General features: G+C 43.3%; 1 protein-coding gene across 1 annotated transcript in view; it reads left to right on the top strand.

Moving 5' to 3' along the window:
* Window positions 1-21,427, top strand: part of LCP2 (lymphocyte cytosolic protein 2) — an 80,695-nt gene that overhangs the window by 396 nt on the left and 58,872 nt on the right. Inside the window, exon 2 of the mRNA XM_044453878.1 lies at window positions 16,838-16,844. The gene's annotated coding sequence lies outside the window, so the exon portion shown is untranslated. The remainder of the gene's footprint in view (window positions 1-16,837; window positions 16,845-21,427) is intronic.

The following is a 21,427-nucleotide window of genomic DNA, read 5'->3' as shown; positions in this document are numbered from 1 at the left end:
TTCAAATGCTTGCCTCCCCCTTTGTACCCAGCTCATTTTGTCCACATACTACAAGCTCTCCTCTTTAAAATGTGTGGATGCAAAAGGAAGGATTAGAACTGATTATGCAATGAAACTACCAGCCAACACATCTGATGTTGGTGTATAGAGAACAGATTCATGCATGCCTTGAGCTGAGTATCTTAGGGGTATCCTATTTTTAGTGGAATGGTAAGCAAGAATTTGAGAGAGGAAAATCCTAATCTAGGGATTTCAGTTTGCATTCTAGGTTTTGTAGGTTTAATGATGTATCAACCATTTGCCCTTTCCATGTATGCATGCTTTATTTGTGAGGCTAAAAATGCTCTGAAGCTAAAAGGTCCTAAGCTCACCTCCATTGCCTTCGGTGCCCCCCAAATGCTGTTTTTTTGTGCAAGCACTCTGTCCTTCTACAAACACATCAATATTTCTAAATAGATGTGTGTGTGCATGCGCACATCTGCATTTAAATAGCTATTGCAAGGTGGTTTGAGGTTTTTTCTGAGAAATACACTATATCTAAGAAATCATCATAGATATCTTGGTAGTATAAAATATTTAAATGTTTTTATGTTACCATTTCTGGTGGAATAAGTCAAATCCTAAATGTTGAATGACAATATTTGGAATTTGCCAAGCATTTAATATGGTAGATGATCATCTCTGGATCTGACAGTAAATACACTAGAGTTCTGGATACTGGCTCCCAAAAAACATTTGAATTATTAGGAATCTGAACACAGCCTGCACCTTAAATGAATAATTTTATACTTTTACATTTTATTTTTGTGAGAAATATAGGTTGGCAAAATCACTGGTAGCCAACAGAGGCCTGCTGTGTCTAACTTGTTCTTGTCATGCTGGGATCGTAATTAGAGTTTGGGAAATTTGACCATAAAATTCATTGGTATTAGCATATTTTAATTATTGTGTGTGCGTGTGTGGGTAACATCCCATTGCAGCCAGCAGTGGCTTGCGTGATCTTCATTATTTCTTTTCCTTCACAAAAGAATGCCAGGGGGCTGCAGCAGATGTTGCCATCTTCCAGATGATCACATTTCATCTTCAACCCTCATTCTAATCAATCCTCAGCATCACCACACGATCCCTATCAATTTGTACCAAAAAATGGAGTGGATCCTCTCCTACACATTGCATCCATAAAAGTGCAGGTTTTGAAAAGCCAGTGGCATTAATGATCATGCGAGCATCATCTGACAGGATCCAGTGCGGGATAAGACAACGCCAAGGGGTAGGGCCAGATACAGAATTTCAAGGTTTTCAAGACTAGCATACACGAGTTCCTCCCAAAGTTGGCACGTTGATGCATGAGAAGGAAAGGAAGCAATTTTGTGAGCCGCCCCGAGGCTTTGTTGTGATGGGGGCGGCATAGAAATGTTTTAAACAAATAAATAAATAAATAAAAATTCCTCAAAGATGATCAAGGGCAGCCAGCTGAGATCTCTGGAGCAGCTATATATACCCAACTCAGTTTGCACCATAGGCGATCTCCTGGGACCTCACTCCCATAATGCCCAGCTCAGGGGAATGATCCCTTTGCAGCCCGGCACTTGAGCCTGCACAGACTTCTCGCTTGCTCTGACATGATCCTTGGAGTGAGGCAGAGAAAAGCAACGAGTGCAGCAGTAAAGTGATGGGAAGGGCGATGCAGTGGCAGAAATGGGGTGGAGCTGACACATGCTCTAGGCATTTCCTAGAATGCGTTATGCAAGAGCAGTTTTAAAGTAGGTAAGATAGGACTATTTAAGACCCCAAGTTCCACCACATGTATACCTACATGCCAGGCTTGCACTAAAGGGGTAGGAGTCTGTTAATTCCACATCGGTTTAATGGGTGCGAATTCCATTCATGAACCACCATTAATTTATCCACACAGAGATACTGAAACTGATATAAATGGACACCCTGTTCCATATCTTCTACATTACCCCAGAAACTATGCATTGATCTCCCACATGGCTTTGAGCACTATCAGGCTGTTAGCATTTAGTAGATTTAATAACTTCTTCTAAGCCGTGGATCCTGCGTGTTTGTCAGTATGTGATCGATTTAGCTCTTGATTCAACAATAGTAAGGGCACAAAGAGCCCGAGATTTCACTGACCCACCGCAAAGTGCTTCTTTGAAGTGCCTTGGCTCATGTGATCACATGACAATGGCCTGACTGTCTAATGGCAACATCGTTTAGTGTTCAAAACAGACTTGTATCCCAAGCCAGAGATCCTTGTGCACTCTGGTCCGTGCTGTTTTGTTGCATGCTTCATCCAATTAGATTATAGGGAAAGTTGCTGTTGCCGAAGGAGCTCTGTGTATAGTATGGAGGGTTTTTTTAATGTGATGAGCGGTTTATCAGTGCGTTAAATCAATGAAATATTGATGGTGAGATCCTATGGATGTTTGGAGAGGAAAGTCGTGCAGTGTCCCATATCCCACTAACCAGCCTGTGGCATGCCAGGAATTGTAGGTATGTCTCCTTTCTAAGCATGGCTAGGGTAGTGCTCTAAATAAATAAATGCACACTGTGGAATCCCTTGCATCAGGGACAGGGCCCTCGAATGGGGAAAATGCCTGATGGAGAATTTTACTCAGATTACCCAGCATAAATGATGTTTATGAAACATTAATTAATCAAAACCTATTTCGGCACAACACAGTTGCAGTTATTCATTTAGAATAATTACTTCAATCAACTGGATGTCAATTTTGTCCTTCCTAGGAATATATCAAAATAGGAAAAGATGGCTTGGTTGAGCTTAACAGATCTCCTACCTGATGCTAGGAAGTGGGCTAAGTGTGTGTTTTGTTTGTTTTTATAGGCTACTGTCTATAAGACAGACCATGACTTGTGCACATTTTCTTTAATCACTAAGGAAATTTGTCCAAAGACCGACCCCAAATGCACTTGGCTTTAACTTGATTAATGCAGAATTGGACAGGTTCCATGAAATTGTAGTTTGCAGAATCAGCTGAATCTGCACAAATCATACCAAAGCCACATAGTTTTGGGGAGCTGATTTGTACTAATTTCATTAGTGATTAAAATGTGCAGACTGGCAAAATGTGGTCTATCCTACAGTCAGAAGTCCAGAAACTGGCTGAGTTTACACCACAGGAGAGAAGTCAGCACCAGAGTCGGCTTAAGGGTCAGGTCAGGGTTAGTGCTGGGAAGTTTCAGATAAGAGACTGAAACAGAATTTGAACACTACAGGCCTCCTGCCTCCTTCCAATCCATACCTGAAAAATATCTGTCTAATTTGTGTATGTCTAACTTGGGGAAAGACAAGATTACTAAGGATAGATTCAGTGTATTGCCTTCTGTATTACTGATGGGAGATTTAGAGGAAAACTACACCAGGAATGTGTTTGCACCCACAGAAGCAGAGAAGGGAAAATAGTCGGGCAGCTCTTGCTATATTGCAAGTTTTAGGAGGACCTGAGGCATTCCATCATGACCCTTATTATTCAATAATTCCCATGGAGAATGGATGAAGAACGGCTAGTGTATTTACTGTCAGAACACAACCCTATTGTCATTATAAAAGTGGCAATTTTTTGTGTAGCTGGTATATAGCTATGTAAATTGAGATTACCAGGTATTGGCACATTGCAGCAAACTGCAGTTTGTGCAAATTATAATTTCTGCAAATCTGCTAATTCTGTTCATGTCACACTAAAGCTACACAGTTTTGAAGTGCTTGTTTGGGAAAATGTCATCAGTGGTTAAAAAATGCACAAATTTTGGCTCATTTTAGAGACCAGGACTAATGAACCAGAATCTGGGAGACTGACTAGTGGAAATCTCTCATATTTTTCACTCCCGCCCCCACTGAATTCTTTGCGCTTCTTCTTCCTGCCAGAGGTTAATTGAGAAAGCCATTGAGAAAGAATCTTCTATTAAGCTGGCCCATTTTCCAGGAACTATGCGCAGAATCATATACCTCTCATTGGAAAGCACCTTAGCAATGGAGATGAGAATGTATTATTTATGTGACTTCTGAGGTTCAGTCTCAGAGTCAAACTGTGCTGCAGGCAGAAATGACAAAAATGAAGAGAAGTATGAAATCAGCAATGAAAACTGCAGCAGCACTTCTAAGTAATTTGTTTAATCATATGTCCTGGGGAGAAAGACAAGGACAGAGGCAAAAGCATGACTTGGTTATCAGAACTGCACGTTCCGATCTCAATAGCTGATTTATACAGAGGCAGCTGGAACAAGAGGAGGAAGGCACAGGTAACTGCACACTCTGGCCCTCCATTGTGTGCAGTGATCAGAATAGGTGAGAAAGGGAGGGCAAGAAGGTGTGACTGTTGATCAGGGCCATGAGGTGGGACTGGCCAAGGACAATGAACTCAGAGCCACCCTGTCTGGCTTCATGTAATGATTTATTCAGGGTGGTATAAAATAAATAAGCAGGTAAAAGAGCATTTCAACAGTAGATTTGTCAACAAAGATTTTTTGTATATAAAGTGTTGGCTTTAAAGAGAGCCTTAAGGATACGGGGTGGGATATGGGATGATTTCCTGTAGCAGCAAAAACACACTTTGACTTGGGGGCATCCCAAAGCCTCAGTTCTCCAATCCCAGTGCTTTGAGGGGGGATTGTGAAGTGATATACTGCAAGACCAATACAGTGCTCAGTGCTCTTTTTTAGCTCTCCCTCCCAGGAGTAGGACCATTAGAAGAGTTTCTGTGGCGCCCTGGATGGGTATAGCACTGGGCAGTATCCAGGTGTTGTTCGGCTAGCACACATGATGCTGCAGCAGAGGGACCTAGATTTTCAATTAGACGCAAGAGAAGAATCCAACTGAACTTACATTTGTGACGGCACTTCTGCAATTGAATGATGCGGTGGAGGTCCGTTAGTACTACTCGCATTTTCTGTCTGATACCTGGGATGTTGCCCATCAGTGCTCACCTGAAAGATTCTGGATGTACAAGTGTTTCTGTGACTGCATGCTCCACATGCATCACTGGGGACACCCATGTCCTATTCCACTTTCTATGACCTTGGTGCCTACTGAGCAGACGTGGGGGCAGCGGGGGGGGGGGGAGGAGCCCTAGTCTTTCATTTCATTTCTAATCACTTTCTAGTCCCTGAATCTATTCTTCTAAAAATTTGCAAGTTACTTGACTAGTAATTTCATATAAAAGAAGGAAAACACGTATGGGAAAAGGAAACATATTACCCTCCAAGTTGAAGTCTCCCCCTTTTCACTCACCCTTTCAAACTTATCAAGGTCTCTTATCTAAGGCCACTTCTATGCTGTAGACATATAAATTTTCATAAAATGTGTTTCCACAAAGAACTTAAGGGACAAATACATCCTGCAAAGGTCCCTGCATCAAGTTTTCTGACATCTGGCAGATTGAATCTCCTCATAAGGCACTGCTGTGCCAGCAAATACCATCCAAAGCACTGTGTGTGTACATACACATATATCCAATGTGATTCATGGATTTCTGAATGCAGATTTGGATTCAGCCCGAGTCAAATTGGGCAGCCTCCAAATTCATTCAAAGCTAATCAGTCTATTTTCCAAATTGCCAAATTGTGGTCAGTGTACACGACTAGTATTTTTTTGTATGTTGTTCTGAAATCCATCAGAACAAAGAGCTGGATAGATACTTTTAGCATAAATAAATATTAAAGAGGTACTGAATTTGGAAGTTGTAAGGACCTGTTGCTTCCAGTCACTTCAGAATTCAGTAGCTCATCAATACAGGGAGCAATCTCTCATGTCCAGTGGTAATGCAGGCCTTACATCTTCAAATGCGACTGTTCTTAGGGGTAAGTAGGACTGAGATGCTCAACCCTAATGCAAAAAGGGAAAAGGAAAAAACCCTTCCATTTATGAATTGTTAATGAATACTTAAATGCATATTAATACGAATTGCAATCCATTTATTGTTGGTTGGAACATGACCATAAGTAAGCACGACACACTCCAGTCTATGGTGCTTTATATAGTTCCCTCTAGTATGCATTATTGATCCCTCCAGTGCCTCTTTTTATTAGCCACTTGCCACACGGTCCTGGGCACGTTATGGGGCTGCAAGTCCCCGTCAGTTCAAAGCAGCTTTCAAAGCTGGAGCTTTCAGATACAGCAGCTAACCAAACAGCTACACATATTTAAAACACCTTCTGTGTGAAGGGAACTCTCTTCCCCAAAGCCTAGGGCATGGCAAAAGGTCGGTGCTGGAGGGAGTTTTCTCACGGTACCTCACTTGGAATGTGAGATAAATGGGATGAGCTGGCCACAAGACTCCGCAAAGGCTGCATCGGCAAGTAAGATTAGTCGGACACTGACGAAGTACTGAACCATCTTGAGCACAGGAGGGGGAACTGTGGAAGAACGTGGGGGGAGAGTGAATTCCTAGACCTTGTGAGGCAGCATCAGGAGGAATCCCTTCTCCCTCAGTAAAGCCATCTCCAAGCTGCACCTGTTTCCAAGATTATGCAACCTATGATTATACAATAAAAATGAGCTTTGTCACTTTGTTGGAATTTCTGCTGAGTAATGAATGCAACATGCAGGCACCTCTTGTTGAGGTGAAACAATGACCACTTCTAGAAGTTATTTCTTATTATCTTTTTATTATGATTTTTTAAAAGATTATATCATACTGTCTTCTCCAGCCAAAAACCTCACAGAGTGGCTTCTGTGGAATGAATAAGGCAGTTCCTGCCCAGAGGCTTACTATCTAAAAACATGGCATACGTACAAAGAGAAAGGGACAGAGAGGGAAGAGGAAGAAAACTCAGGCACTAAATGCCTATACTTATAGAAACATATGTAGTTGTATTTTCCCAAGAGGAGAGGTCTGGACTGGCAATCACTGTTTGGCTTATTTTAATTTTCTGTGGCCTCTGCAATCACTGACTTTGTGTGTTCATAAGTATGGGAAATCCTCCACAAGTCCAGAGTTTAGGGGTTCTAGTTTTTCAAAACATAGTATAATCTTTTATTGTGCTTTCATTGGACCCATGCTGAATCATGCATAAAGTAGCCTAACTGAAGTAAGAGAAACTAAAGGCTATCAGAAGTCATGGCAAATTTTTCCCAAGGATTCCAGGGAATATTCACTTTAGTCATTATTTCTCCCAAATAATTCTGGGACTAAGAATCGCTAGAAAGCACCTCACGCTACAATTCCCACAATGGTTTATTAGTCATTCTCTGTTCCCCAGCAATGCTGGAAACTGTACCTCTGTGTGAGGAATAGGAGTCTGTTAATGACACTCAGTACCCTTGACAAACTACAGTTCCCAAGGTTCTTTGGGGAAATAATGACTGTTTTGAGTGGAATAGAAGTGTCCTAAATATATGGTGTAAATGCAGGGAAGAAGTTTTTGGAGCAGCAAAGGCAAGCTGACCAAGCTGTGTGAGCAGCCTAGGGAGGCTGTTTTTGCAGTTATAGGCAGCATATAAATACGTGAATAAATGAATGAATGAGGAGCAGAGGCTGGCCATGAAAGAAAGTGTCACAGGATGGACATGCCTGGCAGACCTCTCCAGACAGGGAGCTACCAGGAACTGTTGGGAACAGTGGAAAAAACACTTGTTATATTCAGGACATAGTGGCAGCTGCCAGGCATGAACCAGCAAAATCAAGTCTCTTGAGAGGTGGTGAAGGAAGGATGGTGACACTGCCTTATTTTGGGTCCCTCCAAAATAAGTGAGGGTGCTTTGACCTCTACAACACTCTTGCCTGCATTTAAGGATTGCATTCTATGAGCTTTTCATGTTGATCTGTGGTGGGAAGGAAAGGGGGAGAGGGAGAAATGTGCTCACAACAGGACAATTATAGGTGGAAGCTTTTCTCTGACCTGTTTTTAACAGTGGTAAGCCAGAAGCCTCTGCTCCTGCTGCTGCCTGTACTAGCCTCTGGAAGAAGCCCTCTCCTGGAGACCAGTGCAGACAGTGGGAGGCTGGATCATCAATGCCATTGATTAAAAATGTAATGCATGAATCGGCCTGATGCCTCCTCATCGACTAAACAGGATTATATATATTTTACACACACACAACAAAGCATATTATTATTCAAATTGCAGGAGTGACCTTGTACTCTGTTAATAATAAGGAAAGTATGACAACTGCAGGAAAGTAAATTACTCCAGTGAGAGTTTGTCATTAAAGTTTAGGGTTTCCTTGCAATGTCTCTGATCTTCTCACATTCCACATAGGGGCACAACATTATCTGAGCATTCGTCTCCCTCTTTAATGTCGTGGTCTTGCTAGCATCATGCTTCATTATGGTAACTCCTGGTACATTAGGCTCCTGTTTATACACTCTTGGCCACAGGAAAGCAAAGCCAATTTTCTAGCATTATGTTCTCTGGAAATGTTTTTCCATAAAGTTGAGAGTCATGGGTAGATAAATGGAGTCATTTGAATGCCTTTGAGCATTGGACTTCAAAACACCATTTGCAAACAGTTTTCTGCATTTTATGCCGTCAAGCTAGGGATACCAACTGGAAATGGAAATGTCAAAATAGTGAATAATATTTTTCTTTTTTTTAAATTTGGGGTAGGGGAAATGGAACACACAGATTTCATAACCTAAAGTGGTCTCAACTGAGCTGGGAAGTCAATTTCATGATTGTTAATGGAACTCACTCCCATATTGGCATCTGCAAGATTGCAGTCCATATATATTTCCATGGTATACTTAAATATTCCCTGTTTCCCAAAGCATTGACAGCTCCAGGCAGCACTAGATATTTTTTTTTCCTTTTTCTTGGATGAAAGACCAGTGGAGGCTTACAGAATCTTGGTTAGATTTCTTTCCTTTACAGGTATACAAGCAGAGCACAAATGGAAGAAAATTAGGCTGTTGCAGCTAATCTTGCACCAAATTTCCAGGAAACAATTATGACATTGTTTCATAGCTGAACCCTACTTCTAGTTAATTCCAGCCAGAAACTATTCTCTCTCATCTCCAAATCCAAACTGCAAACTCCTTTTCTTTCTGAAATGGCACTGCAGAGAAATTGGGATGTGCTTGGAGCGGTTCACAAGATAGCACCCTGTGGGCTATGTGGGACTACAGCAGAATTTTCCATTTCCGTGTGGAGTCCATGCCTCAGAGGGTTTCCCTGAGGTCCTGACACCTACTGGTGATGCAGTGAGTAGTTACTGGTTTGGTTTGCACTTGGGGAAATATCCCCACATGGTATTCCTTGCTTGCAGGCTAAAAGGGTGCAGTCCATTCTAGTACAAATTCCTCCCAGATTGAATGGGATTAAATTCTGGTTGATAAACACAGCAGAATAGCCTCCTCTAGCCAGATATCTTTCAGAGGTTTTGGGCTCATCTCCCAGCAGCAGCAAACAGCATAGTAAATGGTCTAGGAGTTGCAGTCAAAGACATCTGGAAGGTACCAGCTTCAGGAAAATTGCAACAGACTAAGGTGGAAGAGAAACCACACCACTCATGGGTGGTGGGATACCATTTTGGAATCTGTCCTCTTCTTCAAGCAACAGGAGCCCAACAATCTATCCCCTTGCCAATCAAAAAGAAGAGAGAAATGCTCCAGCACACATTCGGCAATGCTTTCTTTCTACCTCCGAGGAGTCCTTAAAGTGTGGGGCATGCAAAATGTGGTTTCCCCCCATGTTTAGTTGATTGCAGTATTGTCTTTTCTACCATCTCAAATTTCACCCTTCTCATTCTGCTGCCTGTGCAGATCATGTCACAGGGTGAGAGGTCCTTGTAACTGAAGCACTGCTATGGGCTCCATTCCCTCAAACTGCAGCCAGGGGCTCGCAGGACCAAGTGTTTCTCCCAGTGTAGACACCTGCTATCAGTCCTTGACTGCTTGGAATATAACCTACAAATAAGATTTTGCCTCAAAATCTTGCCTCAAAAATACAAATAAAATTTTGCCTCAAAAAGCAGCTAGTTGTCTCCCCATCTGACCAACTCAGCTCAAAATCGTAATCACCCTGCTGTACAGGCAGCACTGCAATGCATACTTTGTATGCGGAAAGTTTCAAGCGGCATCATAAAGGAAGTTGAGTTAGCCTCTGTCTGACACCTGGGGGAGCTGCTGCCTTTCTGTGCAAACCATACTGAGCTAGTATGTCATAATGAGCTGTTATTATTATTATTATAATTAATATATAAATTAATAATTATTAATAATTGTGAGCTAGTCATAATGCCTGACTCAGCATTAGGCAGCTTGCTGAATGCCTTGATCTTAACACATTCTCTTTTTCACATAATGCGGTGTCTTTTCATCATCTGGGGCAGCTACTGAGAGTCAGGATCTGCAAAGGAATGCAGCACCCCTGGTGACCGGATAGAGAAGGCAGCCTGGTTTATCTTGCAAATACTTGCAGGAGTAGCATTGGACTGGTAGGTGCTTGCAGGATTAGGGCCAGGCCACTCTTGAAGACCACCTGGCAGCCACTAGAAGCCCCATAAACGGCTTCCCAGTCCTGCTCAGTTTTGTGACAACAAATGGAGACTTCATGCTGACTCCTTTGTGCTTCTGATTTGGTTTCTGCCTCCAGTGCCATAGCAAATTACTTGTGTCTTGACTTTGCGTTTGCTTCTTTCTGTGCCATGCCTTTCCTGGTATCTGACCTTCAGCTATTCCTTACTAGCTCTACAACATCTCACCAACCATCTGACTCTTGCCTGTGTGAACCTTGTTTCTCCTCCCACCTTCAACACCCCAGCCCTGGTCTTCCAACTGAGCATGCCTGCTGCTTACCTCCTGGACCTGACACCTACTCTGGTTGCTGCCAGCCGGAAGCCAGATCACATGGCTGCTGCAGACACACAGTGAGCTGTTTCTATAAAGGGAAGCCTGTGTGGTTTGCGGTGGCACCAAATTTACCGGAAAACACACCACAAAATGTATGTGTGCTTGTGTTGGGCTTGACGAGCAATGGTAGGCAGGCCCTGTCAACAATCTTCTCAGCAGGTTAGCATATGCACGTGAACCTCAATATGCATTTGCTTCCCAAGACATTCTTTATCCTATCGTAAAGACATTATGGGACACACAGGCAACATTTATTAAATAACATATCAGCAACCTGGGACTGCCTGTAGCCTCCAAGTCCCCTTGGGGAGAGCCAGTGTGGTGTAGTGGTTCAGAGCACAGACTCAGGCGATCTGGGTTCTAGTCCCTGCTCAGCCATGGGGCCAACTGGGTGACTTTGGGCCAGTCACGGACTCTCAGCCTGGCCTACCTCACGGGATTGTTCTTATGGGGATGAGATTGAGAGCAGGAGAAACTAATGTAAGCTTCTTTAAGTTCTTTATGAGAAAAACAGTGGAATATAAATCAAGTTAAATCAAATAGTGTTGACTGAAATGTAGGTGGCACTTTAGAAATGACTGTTACCGCCTTCCTCCTTCTCTGAGTCATCTCAGGCTGGCTTGAAGCAATGGCTGCATGTTCTGCATTTCATTTGATTCCTCCACCCATAATAGAAATGCCAGGGAAGCCTAGAATCATCTGCCTGCAAGAACAGCCTGGAACTGTCAATCACAAAGCTCAGGCACCAGGCTGCGCTAGACTGAAGTCTGAACCTTCCTGTTGCTGCTCCATCTTGTTAAAAGAGGCAATTGTTTCTTGTCACGTTTTGGGCATTTCCAAGCACCTTCCATGATGCTAACAAGGCTACCGGCTCTGGGGGATTCCCTGTCTTGGCCCTCCTTCCACCTGTGAGCTGAGGTCCGTTAACGAGTCTTTCCCTCAACGGTTGGGTGCCTCAGTATGCCTCTTTCCCCACCACCTAGCCTGCATGGCAGTCCCTAGCTGTGAGAGCTAAGTAGGGCATTCTGCAACTGTGTGCCCACCAAATGCTTTGGATTTCAACTCCCATCTGCTCCAGCCAGCACTGCCGGTGCTCATGCTGGAAATTGTAGTCCAAAATGTCAGCAGGGCACCAGATTGGGAAACCTGGCATAAATAAACAAATTAACTTGACCTGGCTAACCTATCCCCCAATTATAGTATAGTGACTTTATTAAAAGCAAAAAGTCCTAAGCCAAATCAGTGGATGCCATCTGACTACAACTGCACTATAACAAACTTTGAGCAGAGGATTCCATAGCTGTCAAAAAGGGGTTGTTGGAGCCACATCAAACAGGCCTGCCCATACTCCTTCCCTGCTTCCCTGCTTCCCTGAAAACACTCCACTCCGAGCCCCTTTGTTGTGTGCTTTAGTCCTTTGAAGGGAGAAGAGACTCGCCATGTCAGACTCAAGCAACCCGTGAAGGAAATGCCATTATTTTGAACAACGCTTCCAAGCTCTTCTCTGCAAACGAACTTCAGTGGGGTTTTCCTGCTTTAACTCTCAGAGAGCTGGCACTGTTAATAGCCGTTCTGTTCAACAAGAGCTGATATACTCAAGCAGGGATGGGCCATCTCATGGCCACATGTGGGCCTTGCTTTGCCTTCAGTTGTCCCTTCATCATCATGCCACTGAATTCGGTAGAAGAAAAGAGATGAGACCAGACCAGACCAGACTGGCTTGCTGCCAAAACTGTCTGCAGAGCCCCAGAAAGGCTACATCTAGCTCATTTTCATGGTAAATGTGGCCTTTGTGAGGTGCTATAGTAGTTTTGTTTTGTTTTGTTTTGTTTCTGTGTTTTCTGCCACTGTTGCTCTGTCACTGAATTGGCAGCATGACAGAAGGGGTTCAAAAGTGGGCCCTGAACCCCTTGAATCTGATCACTCCTCAATTACTGGAAAGAAGAGAGTTTCACTAATATAAATATTAGTGAAGTATGATTCAGAGAGCACCGTTTTTGCTGCCTAATGGTGACTTTAGGCTCCACTGTGCCATAGGTACGATATGGATAAGTGTATCATGAAGAAGTTGCAAAGAAGAAGAAGTTGTCACTGGATTCAGACAATATGTTAAGACACCACTTGTTAGCATCAAAAAATCCATGAAGAGAAGCCCTGGTTTGATGTACCTTAATGAGCTATGAGTGCCTCATCAGAGCTAGTTGACTTGGTTGGCCTCGACAACACAATAACCCATGGTTCAACAAAAAACCTCTAATCAACCACTGAGTGTGTGTTATTGTGTTGTCTGAACTCAGTTGGTGTGCCTTTGTATCATGTACAAAGAAAAAGTAAAATAAAAAACATCAACATCCTGGTGCCACACTGAATTTTCCTGGCTTGGTTTTTGGCATGAAAGTTGCTAATCTGTTGCTATTGCCGAATGGCAAGGACTGCACTCCAACCCACACTTAAATAATCTTCCACACTGAAAAATGGGCAGCATGATCCCTTCGCCTCTTTTGGCTAGCAAGCTGCCAAGAGGGGGCGGATTGGCCAGCTGTGCTTGCAGGAAGCCAATAGGCAGCACAATTCCATCCCTATCGGAGTGCAGATCCGCTCCTCAAAAGGGCCAATGGGCCCGATGCCTCCAGGAAACTCACAAGCTGTGGCACTGCAGTCAGTGTGCCAACCATCTGCTGGCAGTTTCACAGAAGCATCTTTCCAAACTACTTACAAGAATAATTCCACATAACTGGTCTATGTTATGCCAGAGGGCAGGGACTATTTAGCCTAGACTTTTGTGCTGCAACACTAAGAAGGAAGCACACAGGTTTTTTCAAAATTCTTCAGACAATTAATTACTAATTAATTAACTCCAGACAACTAAAAGGTGCACTTGTGTTAATGCTATTAAAAATGCATAGTTGGTAATGAATGGAGAGTGTCCAAATGTCTTTTCCTGGAGTCTGGACATCAGCTGGAGCGTATGGATAATGTTAATAAATAATGAAATCTGCTGTTCCAAAAGTGGAAATCCTGAAGTAATCAAATATGAATGTGGCAAAGAGTTCAGTCCTCCTGTCATTGCACTAACTTGGAAAGCAGAGAGAAGGGTGTACATTGGAAGGTGTCTGCTTTTGGTTTTGTTTTGTTCCGTGTGTGAAACACAGGCCCCTGTGGGTAGAAAATGTTCACATCAGGAAGGAAGCTAATCTTTGGCACTCTTTGGGGACAGAGTTTTTGGACAAGTGAGAACATGCAAGATTCCTCATGCCTGTACTCTGAAATGGGACATTCTCTTTGAACAGCCACATGCTTTTTTTCTGAGTGTACAAAATGGCATTAACCTATTCAGATAAGGCTAACTGGACCTGTGTTCTGGACCACCGTTAGTGTTCCAGGTGCACTGCATCTTCATTTCAGCAAGACTAACCATGTGGTGTGGTGGTTAGAATGTTCCACTGGGACTCAGAAGATCTGGGTTAAAATCCACACTTGGTAATGGAGCCAACTGGGTGACTTTGGGCCAGTCACTCACTCAGCCCCAACCTACCTTGCAGGGTTTTTGGTTATGAAGATAAGATTGAGAGGAGGAAACTTGGAAGAAGCCTGTGCAGTGGAAACTAAGTTTTGTGAACTTGGGAATACGGACTTCTATAAGGAACAAGGCTGTTTCATACAGAAACAGATAAGAAAATAAGGTAAAGAAACAGAACATGAGGATGACTATTGTTCCCTTTCCATCGTCATGCCTTTGTTCCAACAATATATTTTTGCGATGGATCACTTGAGCAGTGAAACGCATGTATTAATCTATATGCATATCAACAGTATGCACAACTGTGCCACAGTGGCAGGTGGCAGGAGACTGCATGATTGTGCCCTGTGCCATTCCTCTCCTCACACCATCACGTCGACAATGCCTCCATTTTCAAGATGGCCGCGAGAACACAAGAAGAGCCATGTTGGATCAGAGCAAGGTTCCATCCAGTCCTGCACTGCATGCAGCAGCTGGCAAACCGGCTGCCAACAGGATTGCTCAGGCAGGATGGGGGCAGAGCTCTGTGGATTGTCACCACCTGGGACTGAGTAGGATGATCAGTGGAGGCCTCCGAGAAATTTCCTTTAAGCCATATCTGCTCTCCTGCTTTAGCTGTGCCTTTGTTTCAGCAATGTTCTGAATGTCTCTTGATCAGAGCCCTGATAGATGGATATATGTGCTCAGCCTTACAAGCTGCTGGAACATTTATCCAACTTCACTTGACTAAATTATCTGTAGATCTGCATTAAAGATTTGACCGGTGTGACCAAGCCACACTAAAACTTTGGCAAATGCCAGAAGAGCAGTGGGACTTTTTCCACAAACCAGAGTTCTCGCCTATGTTGACAAGATGCTGTAGCTGTGACCCAGGAGGACACATACCTGAAGATGTGCCTAACTCCTACAGGTCTAGTCGGGCTGCTGCAAACATCTTCAGCTGCACTCAGCACTCTATTTGCACCATGGCTGCAGGTGGAGTGGTTGAGTAGCACCTGGAAATGACTATTTTCACCCCCATCGCATGCATTTTGTGAGTTCTGGTTCAGTCCATGGTGCCATCACACCTGAGAGATAGAATCAATGCATCTTCAGTCAATTTCTTGGTGAGAATGTCTCTGCCACTATCTACAATGTACTGTGACCATTTTTAAATGACCTCTTTGGAGACCTTTTGTGGAAAGTCCATCACAGTTTTGTGTGCCAATTTTACACTGTGAAGGGGAGACAAGGTGCTATCTTAGTCACAGTAACTTCACAGGAAGTGAGTGCACACTCACAGTCAGGTTTTTTGCATATCCTTAAGCATGCAGGATGAGTGGGGGCAACTCTGTTAGTCTTCCCATGGTCTTGCATGTTGAAAGAGGAAAATCATGTGGTTTCCACAGGTGATGAATTTGAAAGTAGCAGGCCTTTAATGCTTTCACTGTTATAGGCTGTTCCAGATGCTTCTGAATTGTCTCATTCCTGTAATGCTCCCACTTTCTTTTATAAAGGGGACACTGAAATACTCTTTGGAAAACAATTTTAATATATTGAGAAACTTGGAATATGCTTCACACCCTAACAAAGTGCTGGCAATTTTAATGAAAATGTTCAAAAGGGTTGTTTGGTTCATCAGTAGACACAGATGAGAGCTTAGCTGTGAGCCATCAGTGAGCAAAGCCTCTGTAAGTGGAGTCAAAGACTGATCTTCCGCTTCCAAACAGATCAAGTCAAAATGCTTCTAACTGGAGTTTTTACTGTGTAAAACTGGCCAGTTAGGCTAGCTCCTTGATACAAAAAAGGAACAGTGCAGAAGTCGTTAACAAAGCCATCAGTAAAGTTAGAAGGTCAGCTATTGGAGAAAGAACCAAGACATTGGTTCCAAACTGAATGCTTCTCTCTGCTTCTCACCAAAAGGAATTTGCTCCACCCTCAGGATGGATCCTGCTACTTGTGGTCAGACAGCAGGAACATCAGGTGCTACTCAATTGGTTTGCCATTTTGATCTGATGCCATACTTGGGGAGTGACCACATTATGCCCATCTGTTTCATGGAGTGTCCCACAGAACCAGGCATGATCTGGTTCTCGCCAGCCTCTTGGCTTATCATCAAGCCTGCTGGCCTAAGAATCCTCACCCTGCCTCCTCTTTCCATTCAGATTCAGATTCTGAGATGCCAACCTTGAAAGGCTGTATTTTGGGAGAAGTGGGCCAAGCCCGTACAGGTGGTAGAGGTACATTGTTGGACAGTACAAGCCAGTGTTGCAGAGAGCATGCTTTTGCAGGCTTGCATTTATGCTTTCTCATTTTCGTACTACTAATTTGCCAAAATAAATGTTTAGGTGAGAAGTACTCGTATATTCAAGGGATTAATAATTGGCTGACCTTGTGATTTAAAAGAAAGCCGTTTTTGCCTCCACTTTGCTTCCCCTTCTGCTTTGTTTCTGTCAACATGCATTCTTACGTATAGTCACAGAGAGTGTTTATCCTAACCAGCAAGAAGCCATTTCCGAAGACAGTTAGTCCACTCTAGCAAACCAATCTGTGCTTCAACTGGTATCTCCATCAGCTGCAGTGCTCCTCATCAGCCCTTGAACTGACTTCTTCAGCAAAATATATCCTCTGTAACAGAGTCGTCTCTAGTCACTTTCAGCAGACAGATCAACACTGAACAGCTCAACTCTATTTCAAGCTTTGTGTGTAGGCATCTGTCACCGGAATTATATTCAGAGGAGAGGATTCTCAACACCTCAGTTATACTTTGTTGGCAGGGAATCTCAGTCCTCAATAGTTTAGGGAAGGAAGATAAAGTCATCCATTCTTTTCAAGGCTTTTCATTTTCCCTTCTCTAATTTTGCTTCCCTTCCTTCTTTCCTTCCTGCTTTCTTTCGCTTCTGATTGGGGTAAAAGTGTATTTACCCATATCCAGTCCATCACTGTTTTCAAGCACACTCATTAATGGACAGAATTGCCTCACCTGGAAAAGATAAAAGCATGGAGTGCCATTGGCTATTGGCGACATGATGCTCCATATCCCAGGATGATGTCCCTAATGATTTTCATTTCCCTCCCTTATGTTACAGGGAGAGAAAATCAGACAAATGTCTGACTGCCATTGTTATAACTTTTAACAGATGAATACAAAATTATTTATGAATCACACTTAAGCCCTAAAAGGACTGTCAAAGTGACTCACACTTTAAAAACGTAAATCTACAATTTTAAAAACAGTATCTTGACATACTGAAAACAAGAAAAATGAAAGCAGACTGTGAAATTATGTATTTTTATAATATCCAAAAGTCATGTAGGGGAGAAAAAAGTTTCAACAACCCACCTGAAATAAAGAAAAGATGAAGCTAATTTACCTACAGAGGAAATTCCAGTCAGGGCGTCGCCACAAAAAGTCTCTGTCCCATGTTCCCATGAACCTAGAGTCTCTGCGTGATGGGACATACTGCAGAGCTTCTGAAGCAGTGTTTTAGAGATCCCAGGCTGAAACCATTTAGGGATATAAGCTACACGAATTTTGCCTGGAAACCAGTTGAAAGCCAGTGCAGCAGGGGCAAGATCACTGTAACGTAGTCAGCAAAACACCTACCAGAAAGCAATCTGCCTGCCGCATTTGGTGAGGTTTGAGTTTCCAAACATTCTACAGGGATTGACCGAAGAAGAGCATGTTGTAAGAATCTAATTGGGAGTGGATGAAGGCATGGATGAAGTGGGGTGAAAACGGGTAGGGAAAAGGTTCAACGCCTCCCTTTTGAAGCAGCAGGCTTTAATCTGAATTGGAAACTCACACCCTTTCCCTAGGGTAAATAAAACAACTAATCAAACCATATGCAGCTACATTATATGTGATTACACTAATGTTTAGTTTGACCTCTGGAAACTTATGCAGAATTCAAGGAGTGGCACATAACTTGGTCCAGTCAATTGTTGTTGAAGCCTTGCATACCGATCTAGCTAATTTCCACGTTGTCCATTTGGTCAGACCTGGCTGGTGGAGACCTTGTAACCAGGTTCAAGATGTACCTGAAGGATGAAGTCTTGAAAGCGGTTTGATATGCCTTTTAATTAACACATATATGTGTTGTCTTTGGTTCTGCCCCTATGCTGCTTTGTCCATCCAGCTCTGAGCACAATTCCATGTATATCTAGAAAAACTCCTACCTTTCCCAGACTATCTCAGCCAGCATGGGAATTGTGGAGTTTTTTCCTGACTAGACACGAACAGGATTACATTCTTCACAACTTTATATTGTCCTCTAGCAATGATAGTAGTTCCTTGACACATCCTGCTGTTGCATCTTAGGGTCTATGACAGATAATCCAGGCTCATACTAAGCGCTTATTTGCTGTACATGTTTGATTCATAAGACTAGACAGACAGATGGTATACAAATCAGTTTCAACTTGTGCTAAAGTGAACAATCTGTTAATAAAAACCCTCCAATTTTATTTCTATCAACAGGTGAGGTTCCAGAGGACTGGAGGGTGGCATCAGTAGTCCCAGTTTTCAAAAAGGGTTGTAGAGGGGACATGGGGAATTACAGACTAGTTAGCCTTTCGTCCATTGTAGGAAGATAATGGAAAAGCTCATAATAGCAAGAGATCGAGTAACCTTAGACAGGGAAGGGAGGTTGGTGGCCATGCAACATGGCTTCTGCAAAAACAGGTCCTGCCAGACAAACCTTGTGGAATTCCATGATAAGGTTTCGAGATGGCTAGATGGAGGGGGTGCAGTGGATGTGGTATACCTGGATTTCAGCAAGGCCTTTGACAAAGTGCCGCATGATATCCTGGTTGAGAAACTGAGGCATTTTCGGATAGACCAATGCACTGTCCAATGGATTACTGGTTGACTGACAGAAAGCAAAGGGTAACTATCACTGGGGAATCATCAGGATGGTCACCAGTGAAAAGCAGGGACCCCCAGGGCTCTGTACTGCGACCAATCCTGTTCAATCTTTTCATCAACGACATGGAAGAAGGGGATGACCAGTCTGCTGATCAAATTCGCAGATAATACTAAAATGGGGGCAGTGGCCACAACTGAGGAGCAGGTACTCCAGATCCAGAAAGATCTGGACAGACTATGAAAGTGGGCAGGAGACAATGGGATGGCATTCAGTGTGGATCAGTGTGGCATTCAGTACAAGGTCTTGCACCTGGGGCATAGGAATGGATGTCATAAGTACAGGTTAGGGGACAAGTGGCTGGAAAGCAGCACTTGTGAAAGTGATCTTGAAATATTGGTGGACTGCAGGCTAAACATGAGTCAGCAGTGTGATGTGGCGATCAAGAGGGCAAATGCCACCCTTGGTTGCATAGCCAGAAGCATGGCTCTCAGCTGGAGTATTGTGTTCAGTTCTGGGCTCCACATTACTGGAAGGATATAGCCAGGTTAGAGTCAGTGCAGCGTAGGGCCACAAGGATGGTGGTTGGATTGCAGGGAAAGCTGTATGAGACAAAACTGAGGAAACTGGGTCTTTTCAGCCTGGAGGAGACTCCGAGGGGATCTGTTGGCGACGTATAGGTACACGAGGGGGTGTCACATGGAGGTGGGTAGAAACCAGTTCTCTCCTGCAGAGAAAGGCAGGACACGCTTCAACGGAGTCAAGCTCAGGGAACCAAGGTTCAATTTGTACTTCCTGGACTCCAAGGGTATGGAATGGGCTTCCATGGGAGGTGGTTGAAGCCCCATTGGTGAGGGTGTTCAAGGAGTAAGTATTTAGACCTTCTATATCAGTGCATTGCTTCACAAATTTGAATGCTAGTCTCCTCTTAATTCAGGTTATGAACACATTCTCACCGTGTAGACAAAGGATTGAGTTTGGCTGCACTCTTGTGGCAATGAAGGGAGTTTGCTATGATTCTGCTCTTTCTGCAGCTGCATCCACTCTGCTTTTGTTATTTTGGATAAGAAACAAGCAAGCCAACAAAAAGTGATTGCGGTAATTTTGGAAAAGCTTACCCTGCAATCTTATGGATGCTAGGTAGATGGCCACAGGATTTTTCGAAATTAGCTGCCTAATTTGCACGGCAGTAAAAGCACAGCTTTTTGAGGAGCACCTGCACTCCACAATCCTCCCACCATGCATGGGATTCCCCTTAATCCTCTCAGTCTGGAGAGTTGCAGGCAGCCCCATAGGACTGTGCCTTTTGTAGACATTATCACTTATTATCTGCCTAGAGTTTTATGTGTGTAGCTTTAGTGACCACACAAACATTTAGATGCAATTTGGGTAATGATGTGTATAACATACTAACAAAGGCCACTTGATCAGTATGAAGATTAAAAGGAAATCGTGTTAAGTGATATAAAAGCTGAGTTACATTTATGTGCAGAAAACCATAAGCTATCAGATGATAGAAAGAAAAGAAAAAATATTTACCACAAATTACAGAATATCTAAAAAGTCCCCCAAAGTAACTTTGCATATGATCCATTGTAAAGGTGGCCCAGAAATAATACAGAGTGATAGACAGATGTGAAAGAGAACCTTTGGGTTATGGGGTGGCATAGAAATGGAAATAAATACATAAATAAGTAAAGGCAGGAATGGCCTGCTCTAGTCATTTTAAAGTGAAAAGTGCAAAAGCAGCTGGATATTGTGAAAATTAAAACACATGACTATAGAAAAGTTACATAACTTTAATGCCAACAATTGTTGTTGTTGTTGTTAGTCACAAAGTCGTGTCGGACGCATCAAGACCCCATGGACAACATTCCTCCAGGCCTTCCTGTCCTCCATCATTCCCCGGAGTCCGCTCAAGCTCACACCAACTGCTTCAGTGACTCCATCCAGCCACCTCATTCTCTGCCATCCCCTCCTCCTTTTGCCATCTATTGTGCCCAGCATTAGGCTCTTCTCCAGGGAGTCCTTCCTTCTCATTAGGTGGTCAAAGTACTTGAGTTTCATCTTCAGTATCTGGCCTTCTAAAGAGCAGTCAGGGTTGATCTCCTCTAGGACAGACCTGTTTGATTGCCTTGTGGTCCAAGGGACTCGCAGGAGTCTCCTCCAGCACCACAATTCAAAGGCCTCAATCCTTTGGCGCTCAGCCTTCCTTATGGTCCAGCTTTCACAGCCATACATTGCAA

The sequence above is a fragment of the Varanus komodoensis genome, unplaced genomic scaffold, assembly GCF_004798865.1.
Source record: "Varanus komodoensis strain SLA01 unplaced genomic scaffold, ASM479886v1 scaffold7_1, whole genome shotgun sequence".
NCBI classification, from domain to species: Eukaryota; Metazoa; Chordata; class Lepidosauria; order Squamata; family Varanidae; genus Varanus; species Varanus komodoensis.
The sequence above is the reverse complement of the archived record's forward strand: the minus strand, read 5'-3'. Positions and strand labels throughout refer to the sequence as shown.